Raw genomic sequence first — 26,769 nt, forward strand, 5'->3', positions numbered from 1 at the left:
ATCGGGCGATGCTCGGGCCCCGAGTCCCTCCAGCCGTGTCAGTTCATGTCACAACCCTGTGACCATGGTGAAACACTAATAGAGAAGTTCGTTGGACTTTTTTCCACACATTTAACTCTAGCACTCACTCCTATGTCGCGACCATGGGAATATCGGAAAAGGATGCATTTAGGATACTCGAACTACCTTTAGGTGGGTACAGAGACTTTGAATTGGCCCGGATATGGTGCAGAATGCCGTCGAAATGAGGACGAAAGTTCGGGGTTTTCTCTCTGGGAGGAGGGCAGACGGGTCTCGTCTTGGAAAGTTCTTTGCGATATATGTGGGTCTGTTTTGTTCCTTTCTCGCGCGGGAGGCTTGTAGATGGACGTGGCTTGTAATTACAACTGTATTTTGTTGTTATAACCCAGATATTGTGGAAAATAAGGACGAAAGTTGGGGGTTTTCTCTCGCTGGGAGGAGGAGGGCAGGCAGACAGACGGGTCTCGTCTTGGAAAGTTCTTTATAATAAATCGGGGTCTGTTTCTATTATTTCTCTCACGGAAGGTTAATGGGTGGACGTGCCATGTTATTTCAACTGTGTTTTGTTGTTTTAAGTAAATTTGAGCCACTGACGACGAGTGACACACGAGAGTTGTGCGAGAAAATTCTCGAGAAAGTTGTCCCTTGTTTTTTCTCTTGGTGAAATTTCGTCTCGTAATTGTTTTATTTCATTGTACACATGCTTGTAGCCTGCCATATGTCATCGATATTTACTTTATTTACATACCTTCCCACTAAAGTCTAACGTTGCAGCCCCACAGACCTCTTAATGTGTCAGTTAGCCTACGTATAACCACAGAATATGGTTGGGTTAGACTCGGAAGTAGCCTGTGTTAATCTACGTTTGGCTAACCAAAATTGGAATTTTATAACACCATTTGAATTACCAAAGCTAACCTAACTGTCTTGTAAATGCACATGAAAGCTACTGGAAGAGATTTAGGCCGAAGTCAGAATTGTGAGAATGACATATGACAGCTTACTTAGGCCAACCCACATGACCAGATGGGTTAGGCTAGGTTAGGTTATTTACGTTAACCAGATGTTTTAGGCAAGGCTGAGCTACATGCTGGATGGTTTGCAGTAGCCTAAGCAATTCAACCAAACCTTTGAAGGCCCACTTGTTGAGAAGTGTCAATATATCTACAGGTAGTGGTGTAACACATTAACTTTAGGTTTTTAGGGATTTTATGCTAACTAGCCTAACCTAAGATTCATAAATAAATGGTTCACATTCTGTATGTAATGAACTCCAAAGAAGATATAATTATATGGAGGTAACGTGATCATTTTTATTGTGCAGGTGTAAGCAACTACTAACTGAAGCAGGGAAACCATGATTGACTTGAATTATCTGATACCAAAGATATGTAGAGTGATTTGCCTAGAAAATATTTATTAGATGAAAAGCCCTCAAACATCTGAATGAAAGTCAGTGCGATCTTCCAGTGAGGAATATGGAAAAAAGAAATCGTCCCTGTTGATGAAACATAGTCTCTACTGCTAGCTTTGATTAATTTTATTGTTGGTGACGTGATGATACCGTTGTATTCATCACATCACCTTCATCATCATATAGTGATTTTAACATAAGAATTTCTCCTTATGTAAGACGCTAGTGTCAGAGTTCCCATCTGGTTGAACTCTTCAATTACGGACTATATTTTCTTGAATTTTCCGAGCCATCCTATTGGTCGTCATCCCAGTGTTTACTTGTCTGGGCTACGGTGGTACTTTTCTGGCTTGGTTATCCCCCCCCCTCTCACTTACTTCTCATGCTCGTATCTATTTTTGTAACATATAATTATAGTTTTTGGTATTGTTCATTAATTGGTTGGACTATTGACCCTATCTTAGCAAAGATGTGAATGTGGTAGAATTTTATACTGTATACTGCATACATGAAGAATTTATACCTAACCTATTAGTGCTTTTGTTAAACCTAGGAACTTTTGCTTTTTAATTTGACAGTAAGTGTAGAACTGGTGTTAGATAGTCATTGCCCCAACCAACTCGGTATCGTAACCAGTCAGAATTGCTGGTGCAATATCATTGTGTCTTTTTGTTTCTGCTCGTTGGATTTTAATTATCTCAAAGCATTGTCACCCATATTTAAACACATTTAGAAAATTCCTGCGTGAATAAGCCAAGATGCAATACCTCTGGACATTTGGGTGACTTGAAAATGGGGCACAACTCTAGTTTAGTCAGGCACCTTGTGAGAATAACTGTTATAAATAGTATAGAGTGTCCAAATAAGGAAGGACCTGCCCTGAGGAGGTAATTCTTAACCCCTGGAGTGGTAGAACCAGTCTCTCTCTCTCTCTTTGCTTTTATACGTGAACAGAGTTTTGCCTAGATTGTTGTTATCCTTTCATCATTATTGCTGATATTTTAACGTGTTATTCCCTGCCGGCAGTTGTTTATTCAGTATCTTGTTATTTGTTGACATTGAATATACTGTATGTTATGAAGACAGTACAGAATTATATGTTAATCTATGGTTTTGTATGGAACTGGAGGTGGCTTTTGCCTCACTGTGCATGACTTCTTACCTTTTGTAAATTGTTTGGGAGGATGTCGTCTTGGTTTCAGGGATTCCGTGTTTCCTTCCAAGCTTGTAGAATTGTATACTGTACTGCATTATGTTGGTCATCTCCTTGCAAGGAGCTGTACTGTTTCCCATTAATAAGGGTGACAAGTTTCTGGAAAATAAGATACCAAGTACTACCATTTTTATCAGGGCAGTGCAGCAAAGCCTCTGGCTATTAATCTTTTGAATTCCTTTGTTTCATTTGAAGGCTTTACTAAAGCTAAATGATGGCATTGTTATTTTATTGTTGATTGTCATTAGTAGTTCCTTAGGCCTGTAAATCACAGCTTACATATACTTTCATGCTACTGGAATGTTTGTAGCTGTCTCTTATGTACAGTAACACTTTTTGGTTGAGTACATTCAAGGTTTTTGCCTTGAGTTTCAAGGCAATCCTATTTTAGGGATTTCATATACTTTACTGTACAGACTGTCAAAATTCAGACAAGAGAACCAAAGAAGGAAACAGTTCCTTTTCATGCTTTATTTAATTGGCTTCAGGTATAAAATATGGCTTTGATTTATCCACTAGAGAATAAGTCCTTGAGCTACAGGGTAGTGTCAGTGGGCTTGTGTTATCTGGAAATACTTTGCGTCTAAAATATGAATGGGAAATGATGTATTGCAACACTGGGAGGAAAGAATCCCATAACTTGGTTTTACTTTTGGTATAAATCTACAATAAAGTGAACCGGTTGTTCCTTCAAAACATGTATACACTTGAATAAAGTGGAGGAAAGAAGAGTGCAAACGAGTACCCCATTGAGAGTGTAACTCATTATTTGGGGATACTGTGGTACCAGTTATTCACATGTGCTGTGTATTGGTATGCATATGCAAACTTAAGCATTAGAGTCATGTAGTGATGGACGTCACATCAGTGTTTTCCTTAGATAACTCGTAATGTCACATCAGTGTTTTCCGTAGATAACTCGTAATATCTGCTTTTGGAAAACCTTGCATTGTATACTTAGTCTTGTATAGTAATGTTTACAGATGATTGAAGGAGTGCAATCTGTTGTTTGTATTGCATGAATAATAATTGTGAAACAGCTATCTTGTTCATCTTTTGTGGTTTATGTGTACATTTGCAGTTTTGTGGGTAATTCATTTTTGTTTGTTTTCACCATCTATTATCCTTTACTATATACTGTACCAAACACTATTTGTTGTTGTGTATTCTGCTTGTAAAAAGTGATCACCTGTTTACGTTTATTGTTTAATGTGTCAGGGAAAGCCCACTTTAGGCTGGCCTTGTAATAGTATTGGCAACATTTTTTATAATCAACATCCCAAGAACCCAGATAGGCATAGTCCATTACATAGAGATTGTATTGTACAGTATTGTACCCTACTTACAGAAGTTGAGGGCTACACATACAGTATTTGTATACTTTGTGTAGCACTTTGTGCTTTTTGAAGTTTAATATAGATTAAAACGGTCTTTTGTTTTGTAAAATAAACTACTGTAAATAAATGTTGATCAAATTCTTTTCTTTCAGGGGTGGATAAAGATGCCATCAAAGAAAGATATAAAAAATTGTCCCTAAAACTCTCTTCAAGCAAGTGTCCTGATGACAAGAAGGTATTGTTATGTTCGAGTTCATTTTGGTATTAAAAATTGGTTGCAGTTTCCTTTAAACCACAACTTAAAATGGTTTTACCTCAGTCATTCATCTCTTAAAGTAGGTCTTTTTCATATCTTAACAGTTAACTGTTCAACTTCATTAACTTTTCACTTCACATTCAAGAACAGATCCTAAGGGGAACCCTGTGAGTCAAGATACAGTATATATGCTCTGTTGAAAAAGAATTTGTATGAGTTATGTAATACCTTTATTAAATAGGTGTTCCTGTTTTACAGTTTTTTTTTTACATAACTTATTGATAGTGGTCTGCAGATCCCTCTTGAATAATTAAACTTTCAGCTTTTGCCATTTCTTGATTTCTGTGCCACATTTGGAGGTCCTCTCAGTTTTATTTTACAATACTGTACTGTAGTTTGGATGGTCTTGAATTTTAGCACATTTCTGAAAGTGGGTGAGCTTCTGAACTTTTCAGTTTTTTAAACCAACAAAAATTGCTTCTAAGCATCCTTTGGCAAAGGCTCAGTTTTTTAAACCAACAGAAATTGCTTCTAAGCATCCTTTGGTAAAGGGGATTCAGGTTTGTTCAGATTGGGGGTCACACCACCCGTCCAAGGGGTGATATTAAGAAATAGTGAGAAAGGGAGATGGGGTTACTTAAAACCATCTTCACTAGAACTACTGGACCAGGAAATTATATCGAAGAGCATTCAGACCTTACATTTTTGTCAAGAACAACAAGTTACAGTTTGTCAGATGAATATGCAATCATCATGAGCTGTAGATTGAAGTTTTTGCTCGCTGTATCCTTAATAACTTGAATTAGTGTATTTCAGTACTGGATATTAGACTATCTTTCCATCACTTTTTATTCTCAAAGTATTCATTGAAGAGATAGGCCTATATACGGTAAAATATTTTAGGTATGGTAGTTTTAAAGCGATACATATTTAAGTTTCAGGGACGTAGGCAAGAGAACTTTTGTGAAGTAATACTATACATAATAACACTAAGCTCATCAGGACTAGACATAAATCACAACATATTTGCAAATTAATTATATATTTTTTTTCCAACAGAAACTTGAACAGGTGGTTGCTGCCTATAGTCAATTGATACCCTTGCCACCACCAAAAGCTCAACCCAGTAAAAATAATAAGTCATCTAATTCTAAGAGTAAGTAGTGTATGTTTTGACTGTTTTGCATGGAATGGATTTTGTGATGCAGTTCTTAGTTCTTTTGGCGATAATCACAGATGTCACTTGATGTTCTTTGAAGTATCGTTTTGTGCCCCACCAGCATTATTTTTCACCTTTTACCTCTCATCCATACCTCTTGATTTTTTGCCACTTATCGGTCCCATTTCCACCTCTTTGAGAACCAGTCCTTTGGGCTAGTTCTGTGAGAATCTAGAAAAGTTATTCAGAGGGCTTGTTAAATTTATATATTTTTAATGAGGCTGCTTAAGTGGAGTATAAGTTATTGGCAATGCAGGGGTCTCCATTGCCTTATCTGCAATGGAAAGTGTGGGTCAATCAATGAGTGATATAGTTTTTATCGCTTTAATTATTTTCTTGAGATTACTTACCGCCTCAACTGCAGTCAAGTACCTTACAGGGAAAACATGAATCTCTAGAAATTACGAAGTTTTATCTTCAAAAATTTATTGTACATGGCAAACTTTAGTTTGATTTAAAGTCAAGTACCATGCAGGGAAAACATTAAGCCCTGGAACTGACAAAATCTCACCTGGAATCAAGTATCATACTGGAAACAGTTTGTAAAGACACTCATGCTGATACATTTTACTGGTCAAGATAAGTCATATATAGCTGATATATTGATAGAGTGAAAGTATGCATTAGCATGTCTAGATAAGCCCTATCTTATGCATCAGTCTTATCACTGGAGTCACTGGCACTGACGTTTGGTGTTGTCATTGAAAAATAATCTGGCCTCACAAGGAGTTATGCTTCGTTTTCTCCAGGAAGCCATTACAGGTAGGGGTTGTACTCCAATAACCAAGCTGCCTTTCTGGTGGCATGGGTTTGAATTTGAAGGGGAATATTGTTTTTAGAAATTATGCATTTGGACTGTTGTTGCATATCTTATGATAAGTTATGGCGTGATGGTTTAGTCAAACCTAAAAGCAGAGCTCTGATATTTTGATAGTTTATAATTTTATCATCATGTTTGGTATGATTCTTGTCAAGACAAGTGTTAAAATGATAATATTGTTTTACCCAGTGCTTAAAATGATGATATTGTTTTACCCAGTGCTTAAAATGATAATATTGTTTTACCCAGTGCTTGTAGAACATCAATAGTAATAATTACTTAGTTTGGTATTGAGTACTTTGTCTGTGAATAACTTTGTAATTGGTGTTTAGATGTTTTATAACTTTTTCAGTATGTTTAGTATGAATCTTTATGACAAGCACAGTATTAGAAAAGTGATAAAATTCTGTTTCACTACATCTTTTATGCATTTGTTTCTTTGTCATAATGCAATATTATTTACTAAGTGTTCTGCTATGAATCTTGGTTGCCTAGCTTAACAATTACCACGTAATCTGACATTGGGCTAATCAAAACAGGGTCCCCATCCCCATATATGCTAGATTAGCAAGGTATTTTTTATTTAGATGTTAGTAAGTAGATAAATATAAAAGGTCCTTTTGAAAGTTGGATGTAGAACATCTACTTATGGAAGTGTTCATGTCGAGATGGAAAGAAGTTGAATAAAATTTTAGTCTAGTATTCACACTTTATTGTGGAAGTTCTCCATCATATTATAGACCATGAGCTTATCTTTATGATTCCCAAAGGTTTATTGTCTTGTTAAATTTTTGTGTGAATTTTATTAGTACTAATGTCATATTTATTTTCAGGTCAGCCGCTTCCAGTATATGACGATGATGATGATGACTCAGAGGACGGGAGCTCTGAAGATGAATGGAGAGGTAAGTTTTGTCGTTGCTGTTGGAACAATTAAAACAAGTAAAAAATGCACCGAAGTTTCTTTGGCGTAATCGAGTTTTCTGTACAATGTATAATCAAGGCCACTTTTATCTTTTGGTGGTCTGTACAATGTATAATCAAGGCCAATCATGTTTCTTTATGTTGTTGCCAATGCATGATTATGTTTTCTGTAAAATGTATAATCAAGGGCTGCAATTTAATATGTTTGAAAGGGTAGATCAACATCTTTTGGTGGTCTTGGATATAACAAAGCCGGAACAATATTTCTGTTACAGAAACTGTAACATTGAGCTTGAGGTATGCCCATGAAAAATACTTTAATCATGGCCCGATACTTGGTGGTGGCCTTGTCCTATGTTGTTGCTTGTGAGATGCATGATTATGGCTAACTTTAATCTTTGAATAAAGTAAAATCTAACTTGAGTTTAGAGGGAATGCAATTTAATATGTTTGATGATTGGAGGGTGGATGATCAACATGTTTTCCACAACAATTTGCAGCCCTCTTAGCCTCAAGGGATGTATAATTTTTTAAGATCTGAGGGTATCAATGACAGAAAAGGTGCAGATGTATTTCCAAAGTGTTTTTCACGATATTTCTGTTACAGAAACTAAAAAGATACACCAACATTGTCAGTTCTTGAGGTATGCAATGTAATAATACATAGGTATACACATCTGGTAATGATACTTGGCAAGGAGAGTACAGATTGTAAATTTTATGTTCTCCAAATTTTGACTTTAATTAGGGTATTGTGAGATGAAGATCTGTTTATGTCTATATATATCTCGGTTATCTTCAACACTTTGAAATGAAAATTAATATGCCCCCCTTCGACTATTAACTTTCAGTTTACTTTAAAATTTGTGTAGTGGAATGAACTCAAAATTTTGGGAAGTATTTTTTAAAGAGGGATATTTTAGCTGGATTTGTCACTCTGACCAAATGGTTGTTTTCCAAACAACAAGATTTGTAAGAATATCAGTTACCATGAAGGGGTGCATAATCCATCTTAAATTAGATTAAAAAAATTTTTTAAGATATGTTCTGGTATCTTAATGTATGTATTGGGAAACGGGATGATAATTTATTTCCTATTTTAGCGTTTTTACGATGAATTTTTTCCTTGGCCAACTTAGAATGACTAAAGTAGACTTATGATAGTCACTAGATTTTAAGTAAGATTTTTTTTTCTTCAGTGTATTGTCGCAATGGAGATGCCCGCAATAATATATCAAAAGTTAACCAAGACCTAACCTTTTATCAGTTTTGAAATATTTCATAAAATCACGATAAAGAGAAAAAAAACTTTAAGAAAAATGGAGAACCAAGAAAAAGAGTAAATTCAAAAGAAAAAAAAGTAGAAAAATAGAAAATCAAATTATTACCCAAAATTCTAATCATTTTGTGATAATAGGTTGATCGTTTTACAATTTGTTACTCATAATAAATTAACTCATTAGCTTTTTGCAAGGAGTTGATTTATATGTTTTTTTTGTGTTAGAGAATATTTATATATAAAGATATTTTTCATTTCTGATGATTCAGATATTTTATGCATTTACAAATTAAGAGCTTCTTATAGTTTTCTTTGATCTACCAGAATCCACTACTTAATCATTTCCAAAATTTAAATCTGCAAAAGTCAGTGTTCAACTTCATTACTACTTTTGAATTTATATATACCTAGAAATGACCTGAAGGATTTGTTCTTTCAGGAGAGAAAATTGGACTGGGCTAAAATTGATCTTTTAATTTTTTTTCCAGCATTGCACAGCCAGTAATTGAGTATTTCAGAATTATCGAAATATCTCCCTACACTATACTTTGTTTCACCATAATAAAAGATTAACCTAAGGTTATTAATATGGCAGTCAAAAGGAGCATCACTGTACAGTGAATTATTTGTCTCATTGTCTTTTCAGTAGAAACTGTGAGAGTGATTCAGACGAAGGCGATGATGAAGAGGAAGAAGAGAGCCAGGGTTTGGATCCAAATTCCGCCTTTGTCGCAATGGCTGCAAGCAAAAAAATAGGCACGCGTGGTGCTGTTTCAAAACCAGAGGAAAAGAGAAAAAATTTAAGTAAAAATGGCAGTCAGGAGGAGGAAGATGGAGTTAATTCAGGTAAGAATGTAGTGTAATGTTGTGAGCTTTTTAAAAAGCAAAATTGTATGTGTTTGTATGTAGTAACACGTGATTGATTTTTATATGTATTTTGTATATTTAAGCTCTATCGAGAAAATCATATATTTTACCTATTTTTCCAGTTTTGCCATTCAGTTGGATTAAGGAAAAATAATATTACATTGACTACTGAGCTAAATGTGTTATTATAAAAAAATGAAATCATCCCCTTTACTTCTGTTTCCATGGTACAGGTGATTTCGATTTTGGTGATAAAACAGTATGTTATGTTGAGTAAATGTCACCCTTCAAATTGAATAGGCCTCGTAACTCCCTACCTGACTTGTTTTAATATGATCCTCTGATAATGTCTATCCAAAATCATCTACTGTCAGTTGCCTCTTTATTGTTTATGACATTTTCTTGAAAGTGTCACTTAAGGATTTGTTTTCAGTTGATAATTTATAATTGGAGCAAGGTAAAAGTGGAGACTGGACAGTCAGACAGAAAAAGACTAGAAGGAACAGTTGAAAAGCCATTGGCTTAAAGCTCTTTGCCCTGGAGCTGAATGATTGCTGCAGAAAAGCAGTATACTTCTCTACCTCCTACTGGATTGGCCTCTCTGCCCCTCTTTTCATCTAGTCTAATTTTTTTATCATTTTTCTGTCCAAATTTTGTTTTCTGGCTTTGCTTCTTGATGCTTCATTAAAGAATGGATATTTTGGGGACACACCTACTTGTCTAGAAGTATCAGGTTTTGAGTTGGTACTTGTCCTTACTTTTTCTAGGAAATATAAACAATTTTAGTGAGTTATTTCTTTTCCAGGTTCCCTGTTTTTGTGTTCATAGTAATTCTTGTTGAGCTACTTCATAGGGCTTTTAAAATTACATTGGTCTTTGGTTGATGTTCCTCTTCCTGATAGTCATGAGCCACCTCTCACTCAATATTATTTTGGTTCCAGGATTATTGTAAAGATCTTAGGTAGCCAAGACACTGATTTGAAGAAGATTGAGAAGGGTTTTCCCATTAAAAAAAAAAAACTCTGGTGTCTTCCCTTCCAAACTGTTAATTTTTTGTTTTGTTTCTTTCTGACTAGAATTTTTATAACCAAGGGGAATTTAGGCAATACAATGTGGCTTTTTTTTTTTTTTAAAGCCTGTTCTGATATGAATACAATTTTAAACATGGCAATGTGGAGGTCTCCCTTCTACCTTTATTTTGCTTCAGAGACCTAAAAAAGTATATGGACTTTTATGCTCTTGGCCTTTTAGTGGCAGCAGGTCAGGTTCTGTCTCAACTTCAGGAAGAGTATGGGGAGGACGGAGTCAAAGTCATCTATCTCTTTTTGTCCTCAGAAAGCCTCGTTTAACCTCTAGGCCTAGAAATCTGGGCTGTCTGCTGCTATGGCCATTAGTAATAGTAAACCTTGTCATGTGTTAGTCTCATGGTTCCTCTTGCGCTTACCAACCATAACCCAATGAAATTCATTGGTGTAATAATTTTAGAAGTTTCAAGACTACCGATTAATTTTCTGGTATGAGTCTATCCCATGCAAGTAGTCACTCTTGCAAATGTTATGTAAGGGTTTTGTACTGAAAAAATATGCTATTTTAGGGATAAAATTGGCTTTTTCTCACGCAAACCCCAATAAGCTACAAAATATTTGCCGATCTACCACATCCTCCGAGCTGGAGCTGTTTCAGGTTGTGCACAGAATGACCAGTTTTCACTGTAAGGGAAACTCAGGGACCCAGATGCATGCTCAGGTGGAAGGAAAGGAGGACCATTCTGGGGTGTGTCTGTAGTTGCTGCTATCACAAGTTAGGTTAATGTAAAGAAATAGTTTTGTATAAGGAAAACTAAATTTTATTAAACAATGATACTCATATATTTTTTTTTTCTTGTACAGTAGGCCTTGATACACTGGTGTTGCAGTCTCGGCAGTTGGCAATCAGAGGTAATGAAGCTGCCAATGTGGGCCAGTATACTGTAGCTGTTCGTCTTTTTACTGAAGCAATTCGCTTAGATCCTAATGATCATCGCTTCTTTGGCAATAGATCATACTGCTATGATCAGTTAGGGCAACATGAAAAGTAAGTGCAAGGATCCTTGTGTTTAAATTGTGTTAACCCATTTGTAATAGAATGCATTTCACTGGACATAGGCTTAGAGCACATCAAGAAAGTTTCAGAAGTTTGGATTCTAAATGAAAATGGTAATAGCATGTTGTATGGAATTTTTTCCTGTCTCAAGCTATTTGTTGTTGAGAAGGATTGTACATTGTTGCTTTTGCCTGGAATTGTAGTTTCTGATAGTCTTCACAGTAAACATCCTTTAAAATTTTTAGAATAAGAAAGTGTATGTTAAACTCTAAAATGTAGTACATAGCTTAAGATTCAACTTCATTTAATACTTTATTGTGAAAAATTTTAATTGTATGCTCTGGAATCATTTCGGTTAAAATTGTATATCCAGTCCTTGAAGAAATTTATTAGTGTCTCGTGTACTTTCTGAACATGAAGAGATAGCATAGTATTATATTGGAGAAATAATCCTTAAGTTTGCTTTGTTTCTTTCTTATTGTGTATGAATCTTTTGTTGAGATGGGGTGTTATAATTGTCCTATTCATCACGACACTATGTCTAATATTGTGGTTCTGGATGCTCTCTGGATCTTCAAGTGTGTTTGAGCTAATAACCTCGCTTTTCATGGTCCTGCTCCAGAATTTCAAAGCTCCAATCAGTTCTCTCAAGTATAATTTTCAACACTACTAAGGGAGTGATTTACTCTAGTAAAGGCTCTTTCACCACTTTGAAAAGGAGCTACCTCATAGGTTGATCCAATTACCTAAGTGGGACTGGACCTCTCCTTAGCATTCCATAGTCTGGCCCGGGTTATTACCTGCGAGTCTGGAGGGCGTGTGTTTCATGAACTGTCTACCTTCACTGAGTAACAGAAGGCTATTGATCTTGAGAACATTATGGGCCATGATATTAGACATTTATGTGATTAATTGGTTAGCCTGACACCTATGTTATAAAAACTGTGTAGGATGTATCCAGGGAAAAAACACCTTATTAATAGAATATATTGAATTTCAGAGCTTTAAAAGATGCTGAGAAGGCAATTAGAATAGCACCTCAGTGGCCTAAAGGACATTATAGAAGAGGAACTTCGTTAAGGGGTTTAGGAGTAAGTACTCAGTGTTTTTGGAAGTCAAGGTCCATAATTTTGTTCATGACACTTACCTGCCAGATATATATATAGCTGTATTTCTCCGAAATCCGACAGAATTTCAAAACTCGCGGCACACGCAGTGTGGCCAGGTGGTTAGTACTCATTCCCGCCGCTGGGAGGCGGGAATCGGGAACCATTCCCATTTTCTATTCAGATTTTTCTCTGTCGCCGTACTGTTAACATCTGTTACAGTACCTCCGCCTCTGGATTTCGTTAACTTGCTTATTCCCACTTAAGTATTCTCTTGACTTTTGGTTTTGATTCTTGGACTGTGGATTGGCACACGCTTTTTCTGGACTGTTGTGGATTTTGCTTATGACCTCTCTTTAAATATGTCTGGTTCTAGTTCTGCTAGTTTCCGTGTATGTTGCATGAGTGATTGTAAGGTGAGGCTACCGAAAGCTTCGGTAGACCCTCACTCGGTTTGTTTGAGGTGTAGGGGGCATGTTTGTCTTATAGATGATCGATGTAAGGAGTGTGAACCTTTATCGGATGCGAGCTGGAAGTCTTATGATTCGTATGTTCGCAAGTTGAAGTGTGACAGGGTTAGGAGGTCTTCCTCCAGGAGTGTGTGCAAGAGTCAGGTTATTTCCTCTCCTGATAATCCTAACGTAGTTGATGTTGCACCTGTCCCTGTGGTTTTGCCTTCGGGCCCTGATGTTGTGTCTGTGGAGGGTTCGGCCCTGGCGCAGATCATGAGTTCTATCCGTGCGCTCGAGAACAAAGTGACATCTCTCCAAAGTGCTGTGAAGTGTAGTGCTCCCCAGTGTTGTGGAGGGGCGTCAGATCGGCCCCATAATGCTTCTAGGCCTGGACCGCTGTCAGACTCCCAGGACTCAGGGAGAAGGCATGTCGAAGCCGCAAGAAGGTTACGGGGCTTCCCACCGATCTGACGTCCCTTCGCAGGTCCTGTTGTCGCCTCCCAGGCTGCCAGAGATCGTGCTTTCGGGCGCCGCATTCTCAGGACTGCTTTTCGTCCCTCCGAGGCGCCCTCCCCGCAAGGGGTGGAATTCTCGTAAGGACTCTCGCCCTCTCAAGAGGAGCTGTGTTCAAGAGGACGCTTCTCGTCAGTCTTCTTCGTCGGCTAGTTATTTTGAAGCTTTTTCGCCGCAGAAGAGGACTAGGATTTCATCTGATGAGGATGTTTCGAGCGCCCAGCCGCTCTAAGGAGAACCTTTCTTGCTCCTGTGAGGAAGAAGAAGGCGTCCCCTCGCCCATCGTCTTCCCATAGGATTGTCTCTCCTCCCAGACATGATTCTTCTCCTTCTAAGAAGATTTTGTTGGAGATGCAGCGGCAGTTGTCTTCTCTTATTGCAGAGAAGGACTCTGCTCCTCGTCGTCGCAAGGACTTGACTTTGCCTGTCAAAAGATCAAGGAAGGCTCCTTCTCCTGCTCCGCTTTCGTCGTCTCCTTCGCCTGTGTCGTCGCCTTGTCGCCCTGTTAGCTCTCTTGTTCCTCGTCGTGACGCTCGTCAACATGACGCTTCGCGAGCTTCTTCCCGAGACGCTTCGGTAGCCGCTCTTCAGGACGCTTCTGTGCAGGACGCTCGACAGGACGCTCTTCCGGTTTTTGGGCGTGACGCCAGTGTCGACGCTCTTCAGGACGCTCTCCAGGACGCTCCTCAGGACGTCCCTTCGGTTGCTCTTCAGGACGTTACGGAGCATTCTCTTTCGTCTGAGAAAAGAAGATCTCTTCTTCGTATCGGACCTCAAGGCCTTCGTTCCCCTAAAGTGTTGGGTGACTCGGTTGCTTCTCCGGCTGTGGCGGGAGAGGTTTCTGGCGATTCGGATCCTGCTGACGTCGAGCTCTCGTCTGCTTCCTCTTCTTCCGATTATCAAGTTTTGACCGGCTTGCTTAAAGACTTGTTCGGGGACAAGTTTAAACCTTCGCTCCTCTCTCTCCTCCTTCTCAGTTAGCTTCTTCCAAAGCTAGGAGAGCGCCGGGTTTTTGAAGATGACTTCTTCGTTGGCGACCAAGAGGGCTTTCAAGAAAGTCAACGTGTGGATGGAGGAACGGAAGTCCCATGGCAAGACCTCTTTTCGCTGTGCCTCCGTCTAAGCTTTCAGGCAAGGCTGGTATGTGGTATGAGACGGGAGAAGATCTCAGCCCTAGAGTTCCTTCCTCTTCTCAAGGGATTTTACCAGTCTTGTCGACGCTTCCAGAAGGTCTCATCTGCCTACTGCTAAGGTTTCTTGGACCTTGTCAGAGACTGACCATCATCTCAAAGGTCTCTTCCGCACCATGGAGGTGTTTAATTTTTTGGACTGGTGCTTGGGAGCCTTAGATCTTAAGCTCAAGCTCGGATTCTATTACCCTGGGGAGCTCTCTGGCGTCCTTAACTGTATGGACAAGGCAGTTAGGATGGATCTGAAGAACTGGCGTCTCACTTTGGTACGGGCCTCTTAAAGAAGAGGGCCTTGTTTTGCGACTTCACAGCTAAGTCTGTCTCTCCTTCGCAAAGGGCAGAGTTATTGTTCGCCCCCTTTGTCTAACCATCTGTTCCCCAGTCTTTGATTCGGGACATTTCCGCAAGTCTTAAGGAGAAGGCCACGCAAGATCTGTTGGCTCATTCTTCTAGACGTCCTCCAGCTCCTTCTTCTTCTTCTGCTTCAGTTTTGTCCTCCAGGAAGAAGAAGCCCTTTCAAGGAGGAACTTCTTCCCTCTAGATCGTCTCCAGCGAGGAAGAGGTTTCACCAGAGGAGCGGCCCCTCTAAACCTAGGGGAAAAAGTGACTTCTTTCATCTCCAGACACCTGTAGGAGCCAGGCTTCTTTATTTTGCGGGAGCCTGAGAACGAAAAGGGGCGGACGATGGTCACTAACTGTCATAGAGAAGGGTTACAAGATCCCCTTTCTCATGTTTCCATCCCTTTGCACGTCGCCCAGGGATCTGTCGCCGTCTTACCACCGAGAGAAGCAACAGATTCTTTTGGACCTCCTGGAGCAGTTGTTAGAGAAGAGAGCCGTGGAACAAGTTCTGAAGTTGGATTCTCCGGGGTTCTACAACAGGCTTTTCTTAGTCCCGAAACAGTCGGGAGAGTGGAGACCGGTCTTAGATGTAAGCGTCTTGAATCGCTTTATTTCGAAGGAAAGATTCAAGATGGAAACGCCCCAGTCGGTTCTAGGGGCTTTAAGACCAGGGGACTGGATGGTCTCTCTGGACTTACAGGATGCGTACTTCCATGTTCCCATTCATCCTCAATCAAGGAAGTACCTGAGATTTGTGCTGGGGGGACGAGTCTTCCAGTTCAGAGCTCTCTGCTTTGGTTTTGTGCACCGCTCCCATGATCTTCACGGTGATCATGAAAAACGTTGCGAGGTGGCTTCACCTGGCGGGTGTTCGTGTGTCGTTCTACCTAGACGATTGGCTCATACGAGCCTCTTCTCGGAGAAGTGTCTGGAGGACCTGACTTTGACGCTGAATTTGACGAAGTCCTGGGACTTCTTGTGAACCAAGAAAGTCCCATCTGATCCCGACGCAGTCCATCGTCTATCTGGGGATTCAGATGGATTCAGTGGCTTTTCGAGTTTTTCCATCCCGAGAACGGCAACTGCTTTGCTTAAGAAAAGTTTCGTCCTTTCTAGGGAAAGAAACATGCTCGGTGAGGGAATGGATGAGTTTGCTGGGGACCATTTCCTCGCTGGAGAAGTTTGTTTCCTGGGGAGGCTCCATCTCAGACCACTCCAGTTTTTCTTGGCGGAGAACTGGAGGGAAAAGGGAGAATCTGGAAGAGATTTTGACAATATCTCCTTTTATCAAGGATCATCTGAAGTGGTGGTTCGACCCCTTAAAGCTTGCAGAAGGGGTTTCTCTTCGTCTTCAGAGCCCCGACCTAGTGTTGTTTTCCGACGCGTCCAGGAAGGATGGGGAGCAACACTAGGAGGGGAGGAAGTGTCAGGCACCTGGAGAGGGGAACAGGTGTCCTGGCACATAAATCTCAAGGAATTGGGTGCTATCTTTCTGGCTCTTCAATTCTTCAAGCCCAAGTTGCAGGCAGAATTGTCCAAGTCAATTCGGACAATACCACAGCTCTAGCTTACCTCAAAAAACAGGGGGGCACTCGATCTCTGTTCCTGTTCATCCTAGCGAGGGAGATCCTGCTCTGGACTCATGCTCAAGGGTCACTATTCTCACGAGGTTCATTGCGGGAGTGGAGAATATCCGAGCAGACCTTCTCAGTCGGCAAAATCAGCTGCTACCGACCGAGTGGACTCTTCACAAGGAGGTATGTTTAGAGTTGTGGAGAATATGGGGACGCCCTCTAGTGGACCTCTTTGCCACGCCCAGGACGGCAAGACTCCCCTTTATTGCTCTCCTGTCCTAGACCCAGGAGCATTAGCCATAGACGCCCTCCTCTGGGACTGGAAAGGCCTCGACCTTTACGCTTTCCCCTCCCTTCAAGTTCCTGGGAGAAGTGATAAGGAAGTTTGCAACGCCAGAAGGAGCAAGGATGACTTTAATAGCCCCCTTCTGGCCAGCAGCGGATTGGTTCCCAGAGACCCTGTCCTTCCTAGTGGACTTTCCAAGAACGCTTCCATTGAGGGTGGACCTTCTCAAGCAGCCGATTTAAAGGTTCCACCAAAACCTCTCCGCTCTGAGTCTGACTGCGTTCAGACTATCTCAAAGTTGGCCAGAGCAAGAGACTTTTCGAGAGCTGTGGCAAAGGCCATCGCCAATGCCAGGAGACCTTCTTCGAATGCGGTCTACCAGTACAAGTGGTCTGTTTTTTAGGAGATGGTGCAGGAGTAAAGGAGTTTCCTCGACCTACCTCTGTACCACAAATAGCTGACTTCCTTTTTTATCTTAGGCATAAGAATAAACTGGCAGTCTCGACTATTAAGGGTTATAGAAGTATGTTATCGGCAGTTTTTAGGCACAGAGGCCTGAACTTGTGCGGCAACAAAGGATCTTCACGATCTACTGAGATCCTTCGAGACTGTCAAAATTCATCAACTCAGGACACCTTCTTGGAATCTGGATGTTGTCCTGAAGTTTCTTATGTCTAGTACTTTTGAACCTCTGTCTTGGCTTCCCTCAAGAACGTGATTTAGGAAAGCTGTCTTCCTAACGGCTCTGGCGACAGCTAAGAGGATTAGTGAAGTGCAAGCAATTAGCAAACATATTGGCTTTAGGGTCCTAATGCTGTATGATCCCTAAATCCTTTGTTCTTAGCCAAGAACGAAAATCCTTCAAACCCTTGGCCCAAATCTTTTGAGATCAAAGGTTTGACGGAGATACTTGGGCAAGAGTCAGAAAGAGTCTTGTGTCCTGTCAGGGCTCTCAAGTTCTACTTAGCCAAGACCAAGGAAACTAGAGGCTCATCGGACAATCTGTGGTGTTCGGTGAAGAGACCTGATCTTCCCATGTCCAAGAATGCCTTAGCATTCTTTTTTAAGAAGTACTATTCGAGAGGCTCATTCCTCCTGCCTAGAAGGTGACATGAGACTTCTGAAAAGTAAAGCTCATGAAGTTAGAGCTATCGCAACTCGGTGGCTTTCAAAAGAATATGTCTCTGAATGATATTCTTGGTGCTACCTTCTGGAGAAGTAATTCAGTGTTCGCCGCATTACTTATGGATGTGAAGACGACATTTGAAGACTGCTCTTCGCTGGGACCGTCGTTTCGCTTCGCAGACACAATGTTGGGAGAAGAAGGCAATACTCATCCTATCCTTTAGGGGTTAGGTAGTATTTTTTTATCTTGTTGTTTATTTTTGGTTGTTGGGTGGCCATTGAGATGGACGTCCCAATTTTTTAGCCTATGCTAGGTTTATTACCTTAGATAGGGCGGTCAGGTGGTTGGTCGTTGCTCTTTCTCCCCTCTCTGTATGGTCACATGATCTAGTCCTATTGTGGTCACGCCCCTTGACAGGTCATCTGGATCTCTCCAGCTTTATAGGTCCCTACCTTGCTGGAGACTCTGGATAAGCAGAAGCAGGCATGGGTGACAGATAACCTCAAGTCAGCTATGCTAACAGGTAAGGAACCAAGGCGTCATTCGCCACATTTATTTGTTCCCTAAATCCTATTCTGTCTCTTCCCACCTCCTACGGTGGGATTCAGCTATATATATATATCTGGCAGGTAAGTGTCATGAACAAAATATTTTAATAATAAAATAAGGTTTGTTCATACTTACCTGGCAGATATATATACTTTAGTGCGCCCCGCCTCCCTCTTGAGACAGTGGCACTAGAAAATCTGAATAGAAAATGGGAATGGTTCCGATTCCCGCCTCCCAGCGGCGGGAATGAGTACTAACCACCTGGCCACACTGCGTGTGCCATGAGTTTTGAAATTCTGTCGGATTTCGGAGAAATACAGCTATATATATATCTGCCAGGTAAGTATGAACAAACCTTATTTTATTATTAAAATATCATTTTATAAATTATGGAGCACATTTAAGAGTATGGTACATGGTTGTTTTTTGTGTAAATTTTGGGAATTTCATTGTGTTAATTTTTAGAAATTTTTTGAAGAAATGGAAAAACAATGCTCTACAGTATAACAAATTTGCAGAACTCAGAATCAAAGCCTCAGCAGTTTAATTGGTAGAGTAGATAAAGGGGGGGAAAGAAAGTGCTGCATAGGTAACAGACCTACCTCTTAAATGCTTTTAAAGTTTTAAGGGTATGGAAAAGTGTTACTAGGCAAAGATAGACACACCCCCTTGAAACATAATGATTAGAACATTTTGCTCTTAGTTATGATTATTAATTGGTTTCTGAATTGCTTTAATTAATTTCAGTGAAGTTTTAAAGTCTTGTCTTCTCACAATCATTCAGGAAAATGTTACAGATGATAAAACTTCTAAAGAAAGAAAGATAACTAGTTTATTGTATTATAATATGTAAAACTTGAACATTTTAATTTTTTAAAGCATGCACATTGTACCATTCCAGAAATATATAGATGCCGAGTCTGCCTTTGAAGAAGTTCTTCGTTTAGATAAGGGTTGTCAAGAAGCTCAAGAAGAAATACGAAAAGTTAGAATAGTGCGTTTAGTAGAAATGGGATTTACTGAAAGACAAGCAAATAGTGCAATTAGAAAATATACCAATGTTCAGGTAAGTGCAAAGACCTTTTTTGGTTTTGTGGAAGATTTACTCATAACTTCATTGCCCTTTTAGCTTGGCTTACAGAGAGATGGGTTGATTCCCAGAAGAGATTATTCATTAGTTTTAATTGATATACTTGTATAGTCACGATTTTAATAATGATGGTACTAGACTGTACAGTGCTTGCTGTCATAAATAATAATGAACTTTATTGTTATTTTTGCGTGATGTAAAAAACTACTTTGTTTGAAAAACCTCTCTGTAGTAACATATAGAAGTGCTTTGCTTAGCTAACTGATGTAGTTTTTATCTTTTATTATTTTTGTTTTCTTTTTAAACATGTGTTGGTATTGAACAACTATTTATTTCAAAACAGACCAATGAAATTTACAGAGGCAAAACAAAAATACATTGCTCAAGAAGTTATCTACAAAATGTCATAGAATTATTTACATCTTTTTCTTTAAAATTTACCATACAGTAGCTGCCATAGATAGAAATAGACACACCATTTAATAAAAAACAAACACGCTCCTTTTTCCTGGTAGGCCTTGCATGTAGGAACCGAGTGCCACCAGTGATTGTCAGTCTCTCTCATGTGTCTTCAGCTTAAGAACTCTTGTCTTTGATACTCCCAGCTTTGAAGGATTTTTTACAAGCTCAATAGCGCTGACTTTTACGTTACTGTCATTCGGTGATTTTTGTGCTCATTCGTCTTCTCTGCCTTTTTTTGGGGATTTTTCTTTGAGAAGATTAAGGATATTCATTTTCTTTCACTGTCATTTGTAAGTGTCAGTGGTTATGACCATTGCAAGTATAGCTGGTCATTGAAACTGCCGTGGTTTACTGTTTGCCTTAGTTGGTTGGGTAGTCATTATTGCAAATTTTGTTTCTCATTTTATTGTTGTATTATTAGATGATTATGTTACTTCTTATGTAATTATGTTCTACTGATTTGTGAGGATTAAGGAATTCAGTGATTACCTAACTTGGTAACATATAAGACCCCTGGGCAGATAAGAGGATATAAAAGTCTGTGTAAGCAAAGTTAGTATTATGGTGACTGGAAAGGAAGAAGAGAAAGTGTAGTCTGGAGTGTGACCATTTGGAAGTATCAGGATGGCAGCCCCTTTTGAAGGTCGTTTCAATCATTAAGAAAGGAAGAAGTGATGACCTGGATCTGATGGGAATTCAGGCAGAAAGCACACAAGATAAGAGTGGAGAGAATGTAGTTGCTTGTCAGTATAAATGGGGAATCTGATGGAAAAATGCTATTAATGAAATTGTTTCTCCTCTATTGGTACAGCAAAATCAGTGTTTGTCTTATGATTACATATCAGTTTGGAGGGTCTTAAAATAGCATATGACCTCTACAGTATACAGTACATTAAAAATCCCTCATCTCCCCCAAGTCAGCCAGGTTTGGTAACACTTCTGTGCATGTTACAATATTTTAAAATTAGTCTAAAAGATTCCTTTTCTTTTCCATTTTATAATTGTTGGACCTTGGATTTTTATCTACAGCCTGCCTTGGATGCCTTGTTAGCTGGGGAGTTTAAGGAGACTCTGGATGATGTTTTTTATTCAGATGAAGAAGATGACTTCGTTAAACGTGTAAAAGTACCTCAGACTTCGAAGGACGTTAAAATGAAGTGAGAAGCATTTTTGTTTTGCAAAATTACCATGTTTGTAAACGAGCTGTTTGCAGTTTTGTCTTAATGGTTTTTAATTACTGATGCTTCTATGTAATAACAATAATATAGGTTTTCAGAACTTATATATTTGACGTACTTACAAGTACAGATACACTATATACAGTGAATTGTGATTTTGTTTCATGCAATGTGTGGAAGCAAAGAATTGAATTGACTTAAGATAGATAAAGCCTGCAAATGTATACTTTAAACAAGGAGGGAAATATCTACACAGTAAGACCAAAGAACCCCAAAAGCAGTAGCAATAAATCTTCAAGTTAAAATTAAGGTGTGCATAAGGGAATAACAAAAGGACTGCAGTTGTAAGTGATATGCAGAACTAATTTTTTTCTTAATGGGTGCCCTTGTTTTATCCTAGTCTCATCAGCTGCAGGGTTTTTACTAAGATTAATTTAAAGGGGAAGTAAAAGGCCACTGGGGAAAAAAGTGACGGCCTTTAGCTTATACTACAGTATTTGGTTTGGGTTAGATAAAGAAATCTAGTTGTGTACCCACTTGACCCTTGTATTAAAAATAGTTAAAACCCTGAGTGGATTAATACATGTTCAGAGAGGTTTTCTATCATTCTAAAACTATTTTTGTATGCTGTACATTGTGTTGTGGTCAAGACACAGCACAAACTGCTTTCTAATGTATGTGTATCTTTTTTTCAGTCCAAAAAATCCTGAAGGTTTAACATCTTTATGGGTTGGAAATGTTTTACCCGAGGTCACTGAAAAAATGCTTAGCCAGTTATTTTCTAAGTAAGTATACAGTGTATTTGATGTACTATTCATATCTTACAGCAGGTAAGCATTTTTTATTTTGTATGAGTAAAGGATTTTTTAGTATATCTTCTTTTGTATCTATACTGTACGAGGCTTTCAGGACCACCAACTGTAGAAGGCCAGGGAAGCTAAGGCCAGGGAAGCTTGAGCTGCCTCCTCTGTCAGCCTCTTCTCCAGTGACTGGTAGTGCCCTAGAAGCCAATAAAAATTGTTGCTCTAAAATCTCTTGTCCATCAGATTAAGTTTTTCAGTCCATGAATTATATTAAGTGGAAATCAGTTTTTAACTATATTGGACAACTGCACATGTAGGTGTTATGGGAAGTGGAGATATTGATAAAGTAAAAACCCATTATCTTTAGTAAATCACAGGTTTCGTAAAGAAAAGAGTTTTGTAACAAATTACAGTCAAATTTTGTTAGTACACCCAATGTGAGAACTTGTTTTATCAGATCCTTATATTTAATGAGGTTTTGCTTCAACCCAGTTCAGTCATTTGTTACTAAATTATTTTTACAGTTTTAGAAAATGTGGAACGCTGATGACCAAAAATTTATTAATTTTGATTTTTTTTGTTTTCTGTGCAGACAAGGTCATGTTACAAGTGTTCGATTATTGAAAGAAAAATACTGTGCATTTGTTAATTATGCCGACAAAGGTGCTGCAGGTCGTGCCATGGAAACGCTTCAAGGTCATGATTTGTGTGGTCAGAAACTCCTTATAAAATTTCCTGATAATCCAATTGTAAATGGAACACAAAATGTCATATTCAGAAAAACGAAACCACCTGTTGTTAGAAGGTAAGTTCTCTTAATTCAGTGCTGTACTTGTCCCATCAGAGCTCCTTTAGTCTTTTTTATCAAATAGTAGTGCTCTAAAGGATAAATTTATTGACACTGTCACACTGTGGATACAAACCTTACTTTTAGAGGTGTATACATTAAGAAGAAATGAGATCTATTTTCAGTCTGATTTTGTCAAGATTTGTTTAGGTAGAGTTGTAGTAAAGATTGCATAGTATCTACTTAGATTAAATTCTGTGTTCCAGAATTATGGTTTGTACTTCTTGCTCAACAAATGTAGAGTATGTTTTTCTAAGTAAATTTTTCATTCTAATTACAGTAGTTTTAATCTGCAAAGTCTAGTAATATTTATGCATTCTTGGAAATTGCTGCATAAGTTTTGTAAGCTAAGGTAGATTTTTCAAATTGAGTATATTTTTAGGTAATTTAAATATGAAGGGTGTCAATATGAGATAGAGTTGTTAATAATTGGTATTTCATTCCAGCTGGAATTTTTTCATTGACAAGATTTCTCTCTCTTGACTTGGTTAGTGAGAGTGAAGTTTTTAAAAAGGAAGTCCACTGTGATCTGTGTAATTTTGTACTTGATTTTGTAACTTGATAAGAATGTTCTATAGTTGGGCTTTTACAAAGGAGTTAATTTGTTTTTCTCTTTGCTGATGCATATACATTTGATGTTGTACCCAATGCTGCACTGACTTAGGTAGTACATTAACATTATTAATTAAAACCTAAGTATTCTTTTACGCTGACCTCATAGTAGGATAGTGCTGTCAGTGCACCTCACACGCTGTCCTGTAGGCATTACTTAAGGTTCTTTGCAGCGCCCCTTCGGCCCCTGCTGCAACCCTTCCCATTCCTTTTACTGTACCTCTGTTCATATTCTCTTTCTTCCATCTTAACTTTCCACCCTCTCCTAACAATTGTTTCATCATCATTTTCAGCGTTGAATGACCCGATGGGTCCCAATGCTTGGCCTTCGGCATAAATTTTATTTTCCAGTTCCAATTCTTTTACACTGCCATTATTTCTCTTCCACCTCTTCCATGCAGCAATACTAAGCCGAACGGTGTTTCAAGTGGTATTGCCGTCTCGCCTCCTGCCACGCAAGTTCAAAATACTGCCCAGTCACAATCTAACGGCTCAAAATTGAAGGGACCAGTCAATGGTGATGAATGTTATTTCTGGCGCACAACTGGATGTGTCTTCGGTGACTCGTGCAAACATAAACACATTCCAAATCATAAAGGAATTGATAAAAAACCTTGGCAAAAATAAAATATACATTTATATAATACATATATATATATATATTATATATCTATATTTACTATATTTCTCCCAGTCTAAATTTGGTTTGTTCTTTCTGAATGTGTATATTCAAAGTGTTTTATTTATTGATACATCTCAAAGGAAAAAGTTTCTACAGTCTCTATATTGGTTGTAAGTTTTGTATTTACATGTTAGTTGATGAGGCTGCGCTCTGTGGGGAGAGAAAGCTCTCATACGCCTTGAAATGTGGTGCTTAAAAAAAAACCATGTGAACGTGTTGTAGTCTGCCATTGTAGGAGTTCATCTCTTAATAAACATTTCTTTTGAAATTTGATGCCCTCACATGCAGATCAAGTTAACTTTTGTGGATGATTGGGAGATCATTGTGTAAGAAATGTGAGAGAAAAAAAATATACAAGTCATTTTCTATGTGGAATATTAGGGCTATATGATAACGGGATTTTCAGGCTTTGTTTTTTCGGATTTTCTATTTTGAGATATAGTTTTATAAAAGTTTTATATTGTGTCAGATTAATAGAAGAATAACTGTGGAAGAAAAACAAAGTTTTGGTGTAGCCAAGCTTGAGAAAGATTTCTATAATTAGTTTGAGATATTTATTCACACCTTAGATATGTTATTGTTGATAATGGTACCAAAGGACGTGCATTGGTTAAATCCATTGACGACAAAGAGGAGACAGTAAGATTTTTCAGCATTCCAAGAGGTGATGCATCATATATAGTAAAACTAAACGGGAGTCCTTTTGTTGCTGCTAGCAGATCACACTCTTCGTTAACCTCTCTTTGAATCTGAACCAAGATAAAAAGTGAGTTCATGTGAGGAATGCCTGGCTTTTCACGTAAGCATAGCAATACAATGCCCTATCATTTTCAAGTATTTATTTTACTTTCCTCATTTTTAGGGATTGTGCGGTAGGTGTTTCTCTTAAACCTTCAGTGAATTCCATCATATCTAAGGTAAAACGACCATTCTAACTGGAATTTATGTTGCACTCTTTATGCAATCATTAGTGAACATAAATATAATTTACATTGTGTTCTTGGAAAGACTTTATTTGTAGTTTTCTTTAGTACCTAGATTATTTGTACTGTTATGTATTACAGGATTTGTAACTTAACTACACCTTTCTTCAGTTGGAGGAAAAAGTTTCATAGACACATTACTTTTGTTTTCTTATTGAACTATGAGAAGGCAGTGTTTTGTTTGGTTATGCCAAAAAGGAATTTCTAGTTTGCTTTTGTCCTGTCTTAGTTGGGAGTGATAGATTATCAGTGATTATCTTTCAGATATATTATTCCAATGGTCTAGATACAAGCAGCCTCTCCATCAGGTATAATAAGCTGAAATTAAATTTTTGGAATAATTAAAAAAAAAAAATCTTAAGAAAGCTTTGTTTTGTACATCAATACTTTTGATGCATGGTGTTTTTTAGATCGCCCATAATGTTCTCACTCACACTGTAATCAGTATCCAAGAAATAAAAAGTATTGTCATTATGTAAGAAATTTTTGAAGATTAAACACTCCTCAAACTTGTTAAGAACATTTGATTTTTATTGAATTGATACTGATGTTCATTTCTGCAATTACTGAATATTACATTTGGCTGTGAAGTTATTAAGAAAAGCTAAGAAAGCTTGTTGTTTTTCATTCACTGCCAAGGTACTTGCTAAGGGACAGTAGGTTTCAAACTTGTCAGTTTGAAATCTAGAACTAAAGTTTTGAGACTCCCACTGCTGGATAATCAGCAGTTTTGAGGTAGGGGATGATCCCCTTCTGTGTTACTTAATGTCAGACAGTATTATGAAGGATAAAAAAAAAGGGTTGTGGTACTTTATCCCTTCCTGTGTTTTGATACATTTGAGAATACTTTTTCTTTCTGTTTTTTATTGTCAGAATCTTATGGTGTCACAATCAACAGAAGTATTATTGAATTGCATCGTTTTTGCATGAAGAAAGTGGCACTATTAAAAAATCACCATAATTGTAAAAACCCACAAGAAACCAAAGTATTTATTGGTAAAGCTGTTTGCCCTTTTCAATTTGAGTTTTTTGTATGTCAATTTTGTTGATGGATAAGAAAGCACAGCACAAGTAAATTCACCAGAACTTGTCGAAGAGTATGCACATTTCTTTCATTGTCTGTGTCACAAAGAGAAATATTACTCCACTTGGTGAGTACAAAATTACCTTTTTACTTTGTTAATTGCCAAATGAGCAATATCAGTTTATTAGACAATTTTTTAGCTTACTTCCTCTACCCCACTAGAAAGCTGAAATTTGCATTTGTTCTCCTAATGGAGGAAAAAGAAGACTAAAATTAATCAGTTTCTATGGTACTAACCCATTAATCATAAATAGCCTTATTCCATGGGAACAGCTCTCCAGCCACACCAATTATCTCCATTATTCCATGAGGCCTCATTCTTCCATGTGGCTCTGCTGTGTGCAAACATATTCCAAGCTGCTCTTCTAGGATTAGCATATTTTTGCATTGTGTGATGTACCATCAATCTTTAATCACTCATTCAGTTACCATATACCTTCTCCATGGAAGTCACTTGT

General features: G+C 38.3%; 1 pseudogene; it reads left to right on the plus strand.

The window, feature by feature from the left end:
* Positions 1-31: 31 nt before the first annotated feature.
* Positions 32-25,747, plus strand: LOC136850814 (uncharacterized; annotated as a pseudogene).
* The last annotated feature ends 1,022 nt before the right edge of the window (positions 25,748-26,769 follow it).

Source organism: Macrobrachium rosenbergii, chromosome 22, assembly GCF_040412425.1.
Source record: "Macrobrachium rosenbergii isolate ZJJX-2024 chromosome 22, ASM4041242v1, whole genome shotgun sequence".
Classification (NCBI taxonomy): domain Eukaryota; kingdom Metazoa; phylum Arthropoda; class Malacostraca; order Decapoda; family Palaemonidae; genus Macrobrachium; species Macrobrachium rosenbergii.